Raw genomic sequence first — 18,069 nt, forward strand, 5'->3', positions numbered from 1 at the left:
AACCTTTTTGTGTTTGAAGGACTAATACCGTCCTGGCTACTGCACGAACTTTTAATAAGACCAAAACGTTTCATAAAAATGTTTATGTTCATCTGACAGCGTAAACAGAAACAGGAACTCTTTGCAAAGTTTCATCTAAAATCATCGTTAATAATGAAATACTGTACCTTCTTCATAATGCATGAAGGAATTAGCCCAGATTAGATATAGTAGGCATTGGTTTGAAAGAAGATACTTGACTTAGACAAAAGAACCAAAACTTACACCTTCAAGAAATAAAAGACTGTAGCGATGTGCTACACACAGCGCTGAAATAATGACACGCGACAGTAAGTCATTTCGAGACTAGTTTATTCAAACTCCGCAGTGCTGGTATTTCAATCCCTAGTGTCCGCCCTCTCCGGGTGGAAATGACATCAGAGGTGCATTATCAAAGTCTCCCCCCGTGCGCTGGCTATTTGTGAGCCGGTTCGCCTGCGCAGAAAGTGGGTCGCCACATAACCCCCCCCCCCCCAATGTCCACAGTCTGGATCAGCCTCTGTTTGGGAGGTCAGCCTCTGCGCCGCGGTGCCTGAACCTCGACCGCCTGCGCCAAGTCCACATGGGCTGGTTTGAGTTGGTCCACCGTGAAAACCTCCTCTCTCCCCCCAATGTCCACAGTCTGGATCAGCCTCTGTTTGGGAGGTCAGCCTCTGCGCCGCGGTGCCTGAACCTCGACCGCCTGCGCCAAGTCCACATGGGCTGGTTTGAGTTGGTCCACCGTGAAAACCTCCTCTCTCCCCCCAGTGTCCACAGTCTGGATCAGCCTCTGTTTGGGAGGTCTGCCTCTGCGCCACGGTGCCTGAACCTCGACCGGCTGCGCCGTCCACATGGGCTGGTTTGAGTCTGTCCACCGTGAAAACCTCCTCTTTCCCCCCAATGTCCAGAACGTACGTGGACCCGTTGTTGTTGATCACCTTGAACGGCCCCTCGTACGGCTGCTGTAGCGGCGCCCGGTGTCCGCCCCTTCGTACAAACGCAAACTTACAGTTTTGCAGTTCTTTGGGTCGGGGTCAGTCCGTGCTGTGAAGTTGGTACGGGGGCCAGGTTGCTAAGCCTTTCATGTAGTCTGTCCAGGACTGCTGCGGGTTCTTCCTCTTGCCCCCTTAGGGCTGATATGAACTCTCCCGGGACAACCAGGAGTGCGCCGTACAACAACTCGGCCGACGAGGCGTGCAGATCCTCTTTGGACGCTGTGCGAATTCCAAGCAGGACCCAGGGAAGCTCGTCCACCCAGTTAGGTCCTCTCAGGTGGGCCATGAGAGCCGACTTCAAGTGATGGTGGAAGCGTTCCACTAGTCCGTTCGACTGTGGGTGGTAGGCAGTTGTGTGGTGTAGCTGCGTTCCCAACAGGCTGGCCACAGCCGACCACAGGCTGGAGGTGAACTGGGCGCCTCTGTCGGAGGTAATGTGGGCCAGTACCCTGAAGCATGCTACCCAGGTTGCGATCAGTGCTCAGGCGCAGGAATCGGCAGATGTGTCGGTGAGCGGGACCGCCTCTGGCCACCTCGTGAACCGGTCTACCATAGTTAGGAGGTACCGCGCTCCTCGGGACGCTGGTAGGGGGCCCAAGATATCCACATGAATGTGGTCGAACCTCCAGTGGGTGGGTTCGAACTGCTGCAGCGGGGTTTTAGTGTGCCGCTGCACCTTGGCTGTTTGGCACTGCGTGCACGTTCTGGCCCATTCACTGACCTGCTTGCGAAGTCCGTGCCACGCGAACTTGCTGGAGACCAGCCGGACGGTTGTCCTGATAGATGGGTGCGCCAAACCATGTATGGATTCAAAACCTCGCCACTCCAGGCTGCCAGGACGATGGGGCGAGGTTGGCTGGTAGTCACGTCGCACAGGAGGGTTCCTATCACCTGGGCCTACGAGAAAGTCCTGCAGCTGCAAACCCGAGACTGCGGTCCTGTAGCTGGGCATCTTGTCGTCTGCCTGCTGCGCCTCCGCCAGTGCTGCATAGTCCACCCCCAGGGACCAGGGCCTGGACAGCTGGTCTGGAGAGTGCATCCGCCACGACGTTGTCCTTTCCCGAGACATGCTGGATGTCCGTCGTGTACTCGGAGATGTAGGACAGATGTCGCTGCTGGCGAGCCGACCAGGGATCGGACACCTTCGTGAACACGAAGGTCAGCCATTTGTGGTCCATGAACGCGGCAAACGGCCTGCCTTCTAAGGAGTACCTGAAATGCCGGATTGCCAGGTATAGCGCCAACAGTTCCCGGTCGAAAGCACTGTATTTGAGCTCGGGTGGTCGCAGGTGTTTGCTGAAAAACGCCAGGGGTTGCCAGCGCCCCTCGATGAGTTGTTCCAGCACCCCACCGACTGCCGTGTTAGATGCGTCCACTGTGAGGGCAGTAGGGACGTCCATTCTGGGGTGCACTAGCATCGCGGCGTTTGCCAAGGCTTCTTTTGTTTTAACGAAAGCGGCGGCGGACTTCTTTATCCCAGGTAATGTCCTTGCCCGGACCGGACAGCAGGGTGAACAGGGGGCGCATGATCCGGGCAGCTGAAGGGAGGAAACGGTGGTAGAAATTTACCGTATCCACGAATTCCTGAAGGTCTTTGATTGTGTTGGGTCGGGGGAAATGGCGGACCGCATCTACCTTAGCGGGCAGAGGGGTTGCCCCGTCTTTAGTAATCCTGTGGCCCAGGAAGTCAAAGGTGTCAAGCCCAAACTGGCATTTGGCCGGGTTGATTGTTAGACCATGTTCACTCAGTCGGGTGTAGCGTTGACAGAGATGGGACAGATTCTCCTGACGACTGCCGCAGGCTATGAGGATGCCGTCCAAATAGATGAAAGCGAAGTCCAGGTCACATCCCATCGCATCCATTAACTGCCGAAACGTCTGTGCAGCATTGTTTAGGCTGAACGGCATGTGGAGGAACTCGAAAAGGCCGAAAGGGGTGATGAGTGCCGTTTTGGGGACGTCGTCCAGATGCATTGGGATTTGATGGTATCCCCGGACAAGGTCTACCTTGGAGAAGATCCGTGCGCCATGCAGGTTTGCTGCAAAGTCCTGAATGTGCGGCACAGGATAGTGGTCCGGTGTGGTAGCCTCATTCAGTCTGCGGTGGTCACCACATGGTTTCTAGCCCCCTGTTGCTTTGGGCACCATGTGCAGGGGGGAGGCCCATGGGCTGTCAGACCGCCGTATGATCCCCAATTCCTCCATCCTCTTGAACTCCTCCTTCGCCAGGCGGAGCTTTTCCAGGGGAAGCCTTCGTGCGCGGGCATGGAGGGGTGGTCCTTGTGTTGGAATGTGGTGCTGTACCCCGTGTCTGGGCATGGCTGCCGTGAACCTCGGTGCCAGAATCGATGGAAAGTCCGCCAGGATTCTGGTGAATTTGTTGTCCGACAGCGTGATGGAGTCCAGGTGTGGGGCTGGCAACTTGACTTCACCCAGGGAGAATGTCTGGAAAGTCTCGGCATGTACCAGTCTTTTCCCTTGCAAGTCGACCAGCAGGCTGTGAGCTCGCAAGAAGTCCACCCCCAGGAGTGGTTGGGCCACTGCGGCCAGTGTGAAGTCCCACGTGAACCGGGTGGCGCCGAACTGCAGCTGCACTGTGTAGGTGCTGCAGGTCCGTATCGTGCTGCCGTTTGTGGCCCTCAGGGTGGATCCTAGCTTCCTGTTGCGGGTGTCGTACCCCGTCGGGGGCAAGATGCTGATTTCAGCTCCGGTGTCGACCAAGAAGCAGTGTCCCGACTGTTTGTCCCAGAAGTACAAGAGGCTGTCCTGGTGGCCAGCCACCATAGTCATTAGCGCCAGCTGACCCTGGCCCCTGCAGGGCGGGTGACAACGGCGGGCTTTTGTGCCCCACCGTTGGTGGTAGAAACACCACTGTTCACTGGCCTCCTCACTCCTGACTCTGTGTTGTGTGCGCCCCTCTGCCAGGCCTGGTCTGGTCTGCTGTTGGGCACGTGGCCTGGTAATCTGACAGACGGACACCACGCTCTCCCTCTTGGCTTTCCACAGCACGTCTGCCCGGGCCGCCACCTTCCGGGGGTCGCTGAAATCTACATCGGCCAGCAGCAGATGTATGTCCTCGGGCAGTTGCTCCAGGAACGCTTGCTCGAACATGAGACAGGGCTTGTGTCCGTCGGCCAGGGACAGCATCTCGTTCATCAATGCTGACGGCAGTCTGTCTCCCAAACCGTCCAGTTGAAGCAGGCGGGCACCTCGCTCACGCTGTGAGAGGCCAAAGGTCCCAATGAGCAGCACCTTGAATGCTTCATATTTGCCTTCTTCCGGGGGCGACTGTATGAAATCCGCAACCTGGGCAGCCGTGTCACCAAGGGCGCTCACCACGTGGTAGTAACGCGTGGAATCAGAGGATATCTGCCGAATCTGGAACTGGGCTTCTGCTTGGCTAAACCACACGCGTGGTCGCAGCGTCCAGAAAGTCAGCAGTTTTAGCAAAACTGCGTGAACAGATGAAGAGTCGGTCATCTTTGGTCCAAATCCCGTTTGGACCGTCGGGGTCACCAATGTAGCGATGTGTTACACACAGCGCTGAAATAACAACACGCAGTCGGTAAGTCTGGTAAGTCAGTACGTTCTTCTGTGACCGCATGGGTTTCCTCTCACAGTCCAAAGACTTACCATTTGTTGGGTTAATTGGCCATTGTAAATTATCCTGTGATTAGGCGAGGATTAAATTGGGGGACGTGGGCTGCATGGATCGAAGGGCCTATTCCGCACTGTCTCAAAAAATAAATAAATAAGGAAACACAACTGAAGAAGCATATGCCCAGAATTCCCATTGCATTCAGAGACAAATGCCTTTCATAATTTCCCTGCTTTGTTACAATTAGCAATTACAATGATATTTGATAGTCTGGCAGGAATTATACCCCAAACAGCATCAAAGAAATAGTTAGGTGTAACATACATTTTCATCTACAAGCTGTAAAACCTGAAAAGCTGTACATCTAGGAACTGATTGAAATCTGTCAGCAGATATTGTGTTACCTGTGAAAACCTGGCAAAAGAAAAGCGTCAAACAATTTTCAGGACCTTTCCACAGGTTCCACCCAAAGTAAGGGGAAACAGCCTGCGAACAGTATATTTTAATGTGGTAAAAGACATTTTATAGAATCTTACAGAATTCCCAAACTCAGCTGAGTTATGTTACCACTTAAGTGGGAATCTCTCCCAAGTTAGATATTTGCCAAACTGAGCAATAATTCCTCACTCTCCTGTGGAAGAAAACAATGTTCCTTTTGGAAATGAGTTTTTCAGAAGTTATCACTGGTCTTGTGCCTGATGTTAATTCTGACAGCTCAATGGCTGAGTCCAGAAACAAACACCTGCACCCATAAATGAAACACAAATCCCTGTCTCTGAATGATTCCTTCTGATGAATGAAGACGGGGAACTCTATATAACATCTTCATTGTCTGGCTGTATAATATCCATCGACAGAATCTTTTACAATTTCCTTCAAAAGCAGCTGGTGCTGTCAAAATATAAAAATATAAACTACATTCAGGTCAAAATTAGACCATGCTTAATCAAATCTGCCACAAAGATCACATTGAGTTCCTTTTGCAATGAATTGTTCTCATAAACAAAGATCACAGAAGACTGTGGCCTTATAATTTTGGCTGGGTTATTAAAGTCTACAGGTATTAGGCACTTATTATCAAGGAGAAATCAATGATATATTTTCACCAATGTAAGTTTATCTAAATGCAGTTAAATGTTGGAGAGATTCTTGAAAATGACATTAAGAGAATTGATTTGATTACTTTTCTTATGTGGAAAATCTACACGTATAATTGTGATGATTTATTATCATGTTGCTCACCCATTGTCAAGATTCTGAAAACATTGGATGAGTTACAAAGAAAAAGGTAATCATGCATTGACATATCTTGATCTAGACAATTCCTTTGTAAAGAGTGGCTCTCTCTCTCTCTCTCTCTCTCTCTCTCAATTCCTGGGAAATTTTTAATTTTTCTATTGAGGTAAAAATCTTCCAAGATTCCATTCCAAAACTGGTTCCCCGTGTCATCCAGGCAATCAGACAGAGTCCAACTGACCATAACATGTATTAGTTTTCAAGTAGCTTTTGCTTGATAGACCAACCAAAAATCCACCAAAGACTTTAAACTTATTCTTCAAATTGCATTAGAGTTATTTGTAATAGATAATTATGCCTCATTGATATTTACAATGAATCACATTCCAACACTGTTTTTCAGTGCATTTCAAAGCATAACTCACTGTCTTATAAAAATTCCATAGATATTATCTGATGCTTTTGCTAATGACCTTTTTTCAGGTCGGCTGCCACTGGACACAGATTCTCCCAATTTACTCTGAGAACCATTACATTTTCATCAAATTAAACTTTAATTAATAATCAAGAATGGAGTAGCTGAGTCATTGTGTTACATGGGACAAACTCCTAACTTAAATAATACTGAAAAGGTGAGGAGGAAGCCACTGGGTCAATGTAAAAATGCTTAATTGAATCTTAACTGCTTTCTGAAATTGTTGCAATGGTTTCTGAAATCTGGTCCAAGGCCAGCTATGGATTGGTAAGAGAAAGTAGGCCTTGGTCAGTGTCAACCAAAGAAATAAGTCCCAATTTTCTTTGCCAAGAAGAATGACCCTAGGTTTTCTAATGTTTTCATGTTTATCCTGGATTCTGTTCTTGTACATTACTTTTACTCCCTTTCTATGGCCTTGATGACCTTTACAAAACACGTAGCCTAGGACAGAACACAATATTCTACTGAACCTAAACCACGAGTTTACAGAAACATTCACACTTCTGTGAAATGTGCCAACCTTACACTTCAGTAGCCTTCACAACTTGTCCTGCTACTTCTCTTTACAATCCTCTTTAAAAATCTCAGTCAACTTACTTAAACAATTTATGACTGGGTTTCATTTATTAGCTTATTCTTTTCTAAATTCCAGCCCATTTTGTCCTTACAATCAACTCATTGGTTAACCGTATCTCAATGCCTTTGTCAAGCAGGATTATGATATCGGTAGTCCATACTTTAAACAGAGGTGTGTATGGGATGTCCAGAGAGGAGTGAAGGGGTTTAGCCTGTCCATTCTGGAGCTGCTCACTCACCTTTGGTCCCCATCAGACACTCAGCTCTCACCTGAGGCTTCAAGTAGCTGCTTGCTTGCGACAGCAGCCATGCCACAGTACACCGCTTCGACAGGCATTGTACAAAAACACCTTTTTGTACAAAACTTCCTTTCATTATTATTTTGTTATTTATATGTTCAATAAGAGTTCTGTGTCCCCCCCCCCTTTCTGTTCCCCGCTCAGTTTCTGCCCTTTGCATGCATCCTTCCTATTACTGAGGTATAGTTTCCAAATGATTTCAATTGGATAACAATGAATTTGGACAGAATGAGATGAAGCATTGCATAAAACAGTGATGTTTTGACTTTGAGTGAATTGGATTCATAAACACTTAACACACGAGTAGTCACAATCCTTTGCAATGCTTCACTTGAGATAGTCCTGTCCAGAACACGAGGGCAACCCAGCAATCGTTTGTAGATTGGACACATTTGACGTTGCTTATCACCTTGCACCCAGTTGTGGAGCACACAGACATTAATCACCCGCAGCTGCTGTGAACAGCGGTCAATTGAAGCCGGAGACCTGCTGTACGTCTCCAGCTGCCACTGTAATCACTTTAAATTCAAATTCAATTAGTTCAAACTCAATCAATAACTGTGGAAGTTTCATCCACAAGTTGACTGCCATTCACAGACCTTAAGTGCCTTGGGCCAATAAAAAATAGTCACTTGGATTCAATTAGGGGGGAAAAAATTTAAGATCATCATGTCAATCAAGTGAAGGTTGGCCTAGTGATGCCACTCCTGTCTGCGGGAGGGCAAACTCTGCCAGCAGGGATTAACTGTACTACTCCAGCACATTGGCATACGGGAAATTCCACTTTCAGGCAGAAGCTAACAATTTGTGGATACTTCTCAGTTTAGTTTCTCTTTTTCTGCCCTCTCTCTCTCCCACCCCGTGCCCTCCATGTCCTTTTCGAGGCAGCCAGGGATGACAGTGGGTCAGTGAACGGTTAATTAGCTGCTCCTGCACAGTAGAGTGCCCCCTGTTCTCGGTATCTGTTACACTCCCATTGTTACCCCTTGCCCCACAGACCCCATGCCCAAATTATGTCCTTTCTCCCGTCTGCTTCCCTCTTGCCTCAGTTTCAATGATATCCCTATTCAAACCATGAGTGCTTCCCCTCCCTACCACCCAACCCCTCCTGGCCCCGCTACTCTCCCTGGCTCTTAACTGCGCACCCTCCTCCGTCCCAGCAGAACGAGCCGGGGCAGGAGACAGGGATTCAAGGCACCGAGTGTAAGATAGAGGGAGGCGAGTGTAAGGGTTGGAGAGGGAAGTTTTGGAGAAGGGTGGAAGGAATGGTGGTGGTGAAGCAGTTTGCGGTTCCACGTTAGAACTAACAGAACAATAGGGGGGCTTGGCATATTCAATCCTGAAGGACTCCCATAGAGAGAAAGAAATAGGGGATTATTGTTGGTTAAAACTAAAACTGTAACCAGCATGATTTTTATATCGTAGATACATTCCTCACTACAAATATGCAACATTTTTTGGGGTAGTTCCCATGGTAACCAGAGGGTCTTGATTCATATGTATCTTACTGTGATATAGATTAAAAAGTTTGTACAATATTGAACATCTGATTAGACAGCTCATGTCATTAATCCGTGACAGATTACGATGATCGTGCTCACAACCAGCATGATAGCCCTGGGAGGGTATTTTGGGATTTTTCTGTAAGAAGACAACTTTAAAATTAAGATTCTGAAAATGTTGCTCTTTGATATCAATTTGGGACTAAAATTAGCAGCACAACACATTTAACATTAAGGAAGCAAGTGGTGCATTTTCCCATTTCCTGCTGTGTTTTGGGTTCATAAACGTAAGCTGTGCTGTAAGGCACTAGGGATGAGAACTCAGGATCTCATCACAAACAGCTACTGACAACAGAAGGCTTAATTGGAAAAGTTGATGGAAAAGAATCGAGCAGAAACTTGTTTATGGATTTCTCTGCTTTCTGAGATTGGAACTTTTGGCAAGCTGAAGTAAATGTGGTGAACTATGTGCCTGTCGGGACACGCCCCTGCTGACTGCTCCTGTGGCTCCTCCCACAGGCCCCTGTATAAAGGAGACCTGCGGCCTGAAGATCGGCCTCAGTCTCCAGGACCTTGTATGATAGACACTCACTCCTGGTTCCTTCTTCCAGTCAATAAAAGCCGATATCTCGCCTACGTCTCAGTGTGAGTTATTGATGGTGCATCAGTAAATAAAACAGAAAACAGTACTAACACCCAACTGGCCAATCAGCTTCTGCCGTCGGAGAGAGGGGCTGGATCTTGCTGGACACAGCCCCCACCTCATTGCTAGCCCACGGTTGAATTAACGTCTTCAGCTGCATAGTTTCCAACACCCATCCAATGTCACTGTCATAGCTAACATGATAAATGGAATCAACCGTGACCAGCAACTGAGCCATTGTACACTTGTCTGGTGGTCTCCTCAGTGCTTCTCCTCTCCGAGGACTCTTACACTGCTCGTGGATGTCTCTGATGCTCAGACATACTTAGAAAGAGAAGCAGAAATTTAAAAACAACAGCAGATGCCAGAAATTGGAAATCATAACAGAAAATGGCAGAAACACTCAGCAGGTCAGGCAGCATCTGTGGAAAAGAGAAATAGTTAATACTTCCAGTTTGCGAAGATTCAGCATGACCTTAACTAACTTCTACAGATATGTCTGGAGACTGGTTGCACAGTCGACTGTGCTTCTTCCTATAGCTGCTGCCTGGCCTGCTGCGTTCCTCCAGCATGTTGTGTGTGTTGCTTGAATTTCCAGCATCTGCAGATTTTCTCATGTTTGCATCCACAATCTATGGGCTCACTTTCAAGGAATCTTCATCTCATGTCCTTGATATTATTTATTTATTTATTTGTTATTTCTTTTTCACTGGCTGTCCACCCTGTCAGTGAAGTCTTCCATTAATTCCATTATGTTTATTTGATTCATTGAGTATGTCTGCAAGAAAATGAATCTCGGGTTTCTATATGGTGGCGTATACGTACTTTGATAGTAAGTTTACTTTGAACTTTCAACTTTGAAATGTTGACTGTCTTTCCGCATTCACAGATAGCCATAAAATAAATTGAATAACTAAAAAATTGAGTCATAATAAATCCACTTAATGCCACGTTGAACTCATGTAAATTAATTAACACTATCACACTTTTCTTCTTTCACACTATTTATTTGTTTATTTATTGTAACTTACAGTAATTTTACACTGTATGTCTTTTTGCCACAAAACAACAAATCTCGTGACATACATCAATGGTAATAAACCTGGTTCTGATTCTGAGAGTTAATATTTTAAGGCTATGAAAACTAACCTATCTACACTTACCTTTTAAGTGAAATGAGCTGCCGTGAGTCATCTGAAGTATGGCTGGTGTAAAGATGAAGGGCCAGTACACAGGGTGTCCGATGAGCTCATTATGGAACGCTCCTGATATCCTGGACCCCACAGACAGCACTGACATTCAACCTCTACATCTGCACCACACAAACAGACAATCATCCAGAATGCACTGTCGCACTGACTTTGGAACTGTTGGCAACCGGACGGCCAAATCAAACCCAACAACTCAAGCTGATGATTTTTTTCAGAGCAGACTAAATGTAGATATTAAACTGGTTTTAAGATAAAAATCAGGAGAAACGTAGAGTTTGTTATTGGGTGAATTTTGAGTTTTGGACATAACTAGCCTTGCAAATATTTGTAGCCCATCCCTAATTGTTCTTGAGAAGCTGGTGATGATCTGCATTTTTGAATTGTTGTGGTCCTCCTTGTGAAGGTGCTGGACTAGCAACATAGTTCCAAATCAGTGCAACTCAGAGGGGAACATGTAGGCCATCGATGCACCTGCTGCCCTTGTCCTTGGTGGTTGAGGTTCACTTTGAAAATGTTCCACACTACAGTCACAATATGCTGCTCATGGAGGAGATGAATATTCAGGGTTGAGGATATTCCTTCATGCTTCTGAATTGTGCCTTGTAATTTGGTCGAAGCATCATATTTGATGTGACTAAATTGACAAAGGATGATTGGTCATATGTGAAGTTGGGGAGGTGGAAGAAGATGAAGAGGAAGGCCTATCCTAGATATGAGAGAGTGCAGAAGAGCAGAAAATATAACGCAGTAGAATCTCTTTGTTTCGTTGGCTTTTCCTGCGTTGTTATGGTATTCCTGTGTGAACTTCAGCTAGAGAAAACTGCGGGAGTGTATATATTTTCTGGACCATAGGCATTAGAAAATTAGCCACAAAATAGTCACTTTATTCATCTGGTGACAAAGGTTTAGTGTTTGTTCATGTAACGCTGTTTTGGGATCGTCAAGATATTAAAACTACATTTCTCCGAGCGGCTGTTAAAACAATTACCCACATTTCCGAGTGCATCTAAAACTAACGGGCAAATAAATGCTGCAGGTCATTGTAGTTGCTGCGGCAACAACAAATGATGATAGTGCTTAAGAACTCATGAGTATCAGGACTGAAAAAGATGGTTTAGGACATCAGTCAGTTATCTTTTAGCGAAATTTAAAACTGCTGTATTAAAAACTATTTCAAGTTTAATTTCAACAATTTGTTTGTAAATATTTTGAGATGTCAACCTGCTGCATTGATATATCTAGTTCTGTGCAGTAAATGATGCAGAATGTGACTAAGTGGTGGCAAAAATATAATTTTAGTTAGTTTTAACCAATCTACTATAAACAGCAGTGTAAGAAAATTTACAATGGATTAATACATGAAAACTCTGCACAATCCTTTTTCTCTAGAATGAAAACAAATCTGGAGAAATTCTCAGATGCCTTTTCTGTACAAAACAGCACTTAGCCTAAGTATACTGAAACTAGCTAGAAAATACAAAAAGGAGAATTCAATAGAGCCATGTTGAAATGTGCACTCATAAAATCACATTGTAAGTGCTGGTGTAGCGGCAAAGAGCAGAATGTGCATTTTCATCAGCGTGGAATCGTTCTTTCTACTGAGAAGAATAAATGCCACTGGAACGTCTTATATTGTTCTCAGAGCTTCGTCCTACAATCTTATTCTGACCCTCCCAAATGAACAATTGCATTGCGTATCAGTCACACTTTCCAGTCCACATCTTGTAGTTCACAGGCTCTGTATTATCACCCATGTTCTCTTCCATCAACGGGAATGATGCAAGCCTACTCTTTGCTGCGCCCACAAAGTCTTATGAAGAATTCATAACATGGATGTCGAGGGGCTGTTGCCTTTGGCATAGTCTCAAGCTAAGAGCTTGAATTGTTAGGTCTGAATGGAGGAGAAGCCACATCAGGGATGTAATGCTTTGGATTCCCCGTGACTGGGTAGATCAAAAGCCTGAGCTCAATGGATTTTTGGGCAATGTGAAAATAAGAGTTGATGGAAACTGTGGAGCAAAGTTGACTTGAGGCATAGAATCAGCCATGATCTTACTGAATGACAGAGCTGGGACAAAGGACCCAATGACATGTTCCTGCTTCTGTTTCTAATTCTCTTTTTAATCTTAAAACCAACTCTCTTTCTCATTTCCTTCTTCTATCAAAATCCTCTTTAGCTGGTTTGCTGTACTTCAATTTTTCCTGCCAGGCACCCACTTCCACTCATACAGTGAACTGAAGCATACCTTTGCAAAGCGCCATATACATACAAGTTGTTTTTGAAAAGAAATGACAGAGGATTTGAGTTAGGTTTGGAATAAATAGCTAATGTGCTTACTCTACAATCAGACTTGGTTGCTCCGTCTACTTTAATGGTGCAGAGCTGTTTCATGTGTCACTGCCAAGAATATCAGCACTAAAACAATCCATACAGGCCATGTATCCAACAATTATTTCCAGATGGTTGAGCTTCACTGCTTCGTGTCTGACCTGTCATCTCAGTACACAAATACGGCTCTGCAATATAATCTGTGGTTGTGCTTGCCCCTTCTCTCACAAAATAGGATCCGCAAAAGAGTAATCAATTTTTTTTCTAGTTTTTATCCTCATATTTATTGCTTATAAAGTGGACCTTTCTAGTACATAGGAGATAAATTAATTGCAAAAGAAAATAAGGTTCTTAGGTTATCTTTGAGCAAATCCAGAGAGTGGTGTAAATCATGACTTTATTATTCTAAATGAGCTGTGGAATTCTATAACGAACTTTTTAATAGGTCAGTGAAGTAAATTGATGCAAGGCTCTCAGTTACTCACAAATAAAGGTTTCAGACTGGTAGATTGGACCCACATTATTTCCCGCTCAAATAGGTGACCTCCTTGAAGGGGGGCACATTTTAGCAGAAGGTTGCTGTGTGTTATGATCTCACTGACCGTAATAGATTAAATTTCTGGCAAGTCCCCATATCAAATCTGAAGTCAGCCCTTGTGATCGGCATGGAAATAAATGGTCACTTACTTTGCTGAAAATTTCTTTCATTAAACACTTACTTTTATCTTCAAATTTACAAGTTCTCAAAATGGCTAACCAGCTTGTCAGCCTTACCCTATGATATGGTAGAATAGGAATACAAAAGGATGTACGTAGGTCCCAGCATGGATCATGAATCAGATTAGTTGCCATCTGTTACAAACATCCCTTCAATTTAAAATACATAGTTTTCCATTCAGTCCTTTCACAATTGTGATCTTCGCCTTAATCTTTAATGCTCTCTGTCCTTACAATCCTCCTGCCCCAAAATGCTCCCTTCTAGTATTTGATTTCCCTTTCTCATTTTCACTTATAGCCGACACATCTGAAGTTCCCACCAATTAATCATCTATTCTAATTTAAGAAATAACTTAAAATCAATTCCTTCCTCTGAGGCAACACACGCAAAATGCTGGAGGAACTCAGCAGGTCAGGCAGCCTCCATGGAAATGAACAAGCAGAGACCCTTCATCAGAACTGGAAAGGAAGGGGGAAGACGCTAGAGTGAAAAGTTGCGGGTAGGGGAAGGAGGATTGGCTAGAAGATGATAGTTGAAGCCAGGTGGGTAGGAAAGATAAGGGGCAGGAGATGAAGGAATCTGACAGGAAAGGAGAGTGACCATAGGAGAAAGGGAAGGAGGGGACTCAGGAGGAGGTGATAGGCAGTTAAGAAAAGATAAGGGGTCAGAGTGGGGAATAGAAGAAGAGGGGAGGGGGATGGAAAATTTTTTACCAGAAGGAGAAATTGATCATCTTGCCATCAGTTTGGAGTCTACTAACCTTACTTCGATGACAATATTGTGAAACACCTTTGAAGAGCAAGTCATTGTTGAGAAACTACCTGATTTCCCGAAGCATAAGATTTTCATGGTAGTTTAGGTGGTTTCCTTGCTGCAATCAATGATGGGGCATTGAAAACTGATGATGGCAGATGCAATCAATGCCAAAATCCTGACCTTTTGATAGATTTCTCACTGGTGACCGCAGTGCAATGTGGCTCCAGTTTTATAGGAAGAGTTCAAGACAGGCTTGAAGCTGCAATCAAAACACTGCGACTTAAGATGGCGGGTAAGAAATGCACAGTCAAATCAGGAAAAATTTACTGTTTCTGAAACAGAGACATTATGAAAGTGGATCAAAGTCTATGAAAATACTGGCATGGAAACTGAAAAAAAAGATAGCAGAAAAAACTTCATTGAATTAGGGACCCAAGAACAAAAATGATTAAAAAAAAAATAAGCTAAGTGAAATTCAAGAAGCTTTTGAAGTGTTGTACAAAACTTTATATTCCAAAGTTCCAGGGGGAAGCATAACCCAAATTGACACCTTCTTGAATTCTCTAGAGTTACCCACTTTAAGCAAAGAACAAAATAGAAGGATGACTGCTGACATAACTGAAGTTGAATTAAAAGCTGCAATTAGTAGGCTTAAATTAAGCAAGTCACCAGGATCAGATGGGTATACAGCAGAGTGGTACAAAGAATTTAAAAATGAGTTAATTCCTGTTTTACTCCCCACACTGAACTGGGCTCTAAAAAAGGCACAAATGCCACCCAGTTGGAAGGAAGCAATAACTTCAGCTATACCAAAAGAAGGCAAGGATAAAATGGAATGTGGGTCATTTAGACCAATATCCATTCTTAATGTAGATTATAGATCATTTACCTCCATCATGGCCAAACGATTAGAGGAGTTTCTACCCATTCTAATACGTAACGATCAGACAGGTTTTATACGACAATGTCAAACACAAGACAATATATGAAGGACACTTCACATTATGGATCATATACAAAAAAATAAAATCGAAGCAATAGTGAAAAGCGTGGGCGCCGAAAAGGCATTTGATTCGGTTAACTGGAATTTTCTTTACAGATTTTTGCATAGATTTGGTTTCCAAGACACAATTATTAAAACTATACAGACACTATATGACAACCCTACTGCTAGGATTAAAATCAATGGATATTTATCAAATAGCCTTACCCTAGAAAGGGGCATGAGACAGGGTTGTGCATGGTCACTGCTACTCTTTGCATTATATCTGGAACCATTAGCTCAATACATCAGACAAAATGAAGATATCAGGGAATTACTATTAAAGGGACAGAGCATAAATTGGCTTGTTACGCAGACGACATTTTGATCTATCTAGGGCAACCAACATACTCTTTATCTAAATTGATGCAATTCTTTGAACAATATGGTCAATTATGAGGATACAAGATTAACATAGATAAAACCCAATTACTTTCATATTACTATAGCCCACCAAGAGAAATTGAAAGTAGATATCCCTGGGCATGGCAAACAGAGTCTTTCAAATATTTCGGTATCATTATGCCAAAAGATTTGGCAAAATTATCAGAATGTAATTATCAGCCTTTATATAAAAAAATTAAGGAAGATATGGCAAGATGGAACCTGATTCCTTTTCTCAGTCTCAGTTCAAGGATTGAGTCTATTAAAATGAATATACTGCCCAGGCTGTTACATCTCTTTCAGAACCTGCCAATAGAGATTAATCAAAATCAATTCAATGAATGAAGCAAGATGTTATCAAGGTATATTTGGCAGGGTAAAAGGCCTAGAATTCGTCTCAAAACTTTGAAATTAGCAGAAGAAAGGGGGGGATGGGGCCTGCCTTCTCTTAGAGATTATTATTTTGCATCACAGTTGAGAGCTGTGATGGGTTGGTGCAACCCAGCATGTGACGTTCAATGGAAAAACATTGAGGAGCAGGTACTTCCCATCCCCATACAAGCAATTTTGGCTGATAACAACCTGCAAAGGTACATAAATATTATTGATAACCCATGGGTGAAATTGACTCTTAAAATATGGAAAACCACTATAAAAGAATATAATCTAGAGGGAGATATTGCAATTCTTAAATGGTGTGCATATGACTTGGATTTTACACCAAATAAATTGGATGCTACATTTAAGGACTGGACAGCTAAAGGAATAAAAGTTCTTTGCAACATAATGAAAGAAGGAACACTGTTCAGTTTTGAAATGCTTAAAGAGAAACACTTATTAGAAAAACAAGATTTTTATCGGTATTACAGATGTTAATAAGACGCTTAAAAATGTAACCAAGGCAAGTACATGCTTGATAGAGATACTTAGAAAAGCATATAATTCAGATAATGGTAGTAGAATCATTTCAAGCATGTATAAGGGGTTGTCAAATCTTAAAACACATTTGACTTCATACAGTAAAACAAAATGGGAGAAGGAAGGAGGGATGATTATATCTAAGGAAAAATGGACTATAATATGGAGGTATCAATGGAAGTGTACCAGTTCACAGAAATGGAGGGAGTTTGGATGGAAAAACTTGATAAGATATTTTATTACACCCTCTCAGAAATCCTATTATGATAGTAACCTCCCTGTTTGCTGGAGAAATTGTGGAAATCAAAATGCAAATCATTATCATATTTTTTGGGACTGCCCTGTTATCAAAGACAATTGGAGGGGGATACACAATGCCCTACAAGACATTTTTATATGTGAAATACCCTTAGAGAGTAAGACCATATATTTTGGATATATACCTCAAGAATGGTTGAAAAGAGATAAATATTTAATGAATATACTGTTGGTGGCTGGTAAAAAGACTCTTACTAGGAAATGGTTATCACAGGAGAGCCCAACTTTAAATACATGGATGGAAATTACAATGGACATCTACAAAATGGAGAAGATAACAGCATCTGTTAATCATAAGCTGGAACAATTTGATTCATACTGGGAAAAATGGTTTAACTGCATAATGCCTCATAGGCCTGATTTTATTCTCACAAATCAATGAACCTGTTGTAAAAAAAAAATCACTCCCTGCTTGTACATAGTTCTTTCCTTTTGCTTTTTTTTTCTCTCCACTCTTTTCTATAAGTGTATACCTCAGATAAATACTATGTGGAGATTTGTGATATATATGATTATATGATATATATGTACAATGTCTGAAATACATCTTATGGAAATGTTTGTTTGATGATGAACTTCAATAAAAAAATAAGTTACAAAATAAAAGAAAAAAAGGAAATGCGCAGTCATCAGCACCATGCCAGTTGCCACAAAGTTGTCAGTATGTCACAGACTATTGTACCAGTGCCCTCAATTTCACCTGGGAGTGGTTGCTAACCTGGGTAAATTGCTTTCATGCACAATTATGCATGACAAACAGACAATAATAGATCTAATTTCCAGATCTGGAAGCTGATGGATACACTGATTTCTGCAATCCCACTGGCAAAGTCGGAGCCTGTGAAGGAACAGGGAATTACTCACTTTCCCTGTCATTGGTCTCTCACTTCGATGCCTCGCATAAACTTTGGCTGGATATTCCGTTGGTCATGCTTTAAAGGAACACCGATTAGTGTCAACATGAGTTTTACTAATGTCCAATAACTAGCTAGAAAGATTAGTCTAATTAATGGGAATAACTTCACAGTCCTTCATCTGTAATGTGAAGATT

This window comes from Hypanus sabinus, chromosome 17 (assembly GCF_030144855.1).
Source record: "Hypanus sabinus isolate sHypSab1 chromosome 17, sHypSab1.hap1, whole genome shotgun sequence".
NCBI lineage: Eukaryota > Metazoa > Chordata > Chondrichthyes > Myliobatiformes > Dasyatidae > Hypanus > Hypanus sabinus.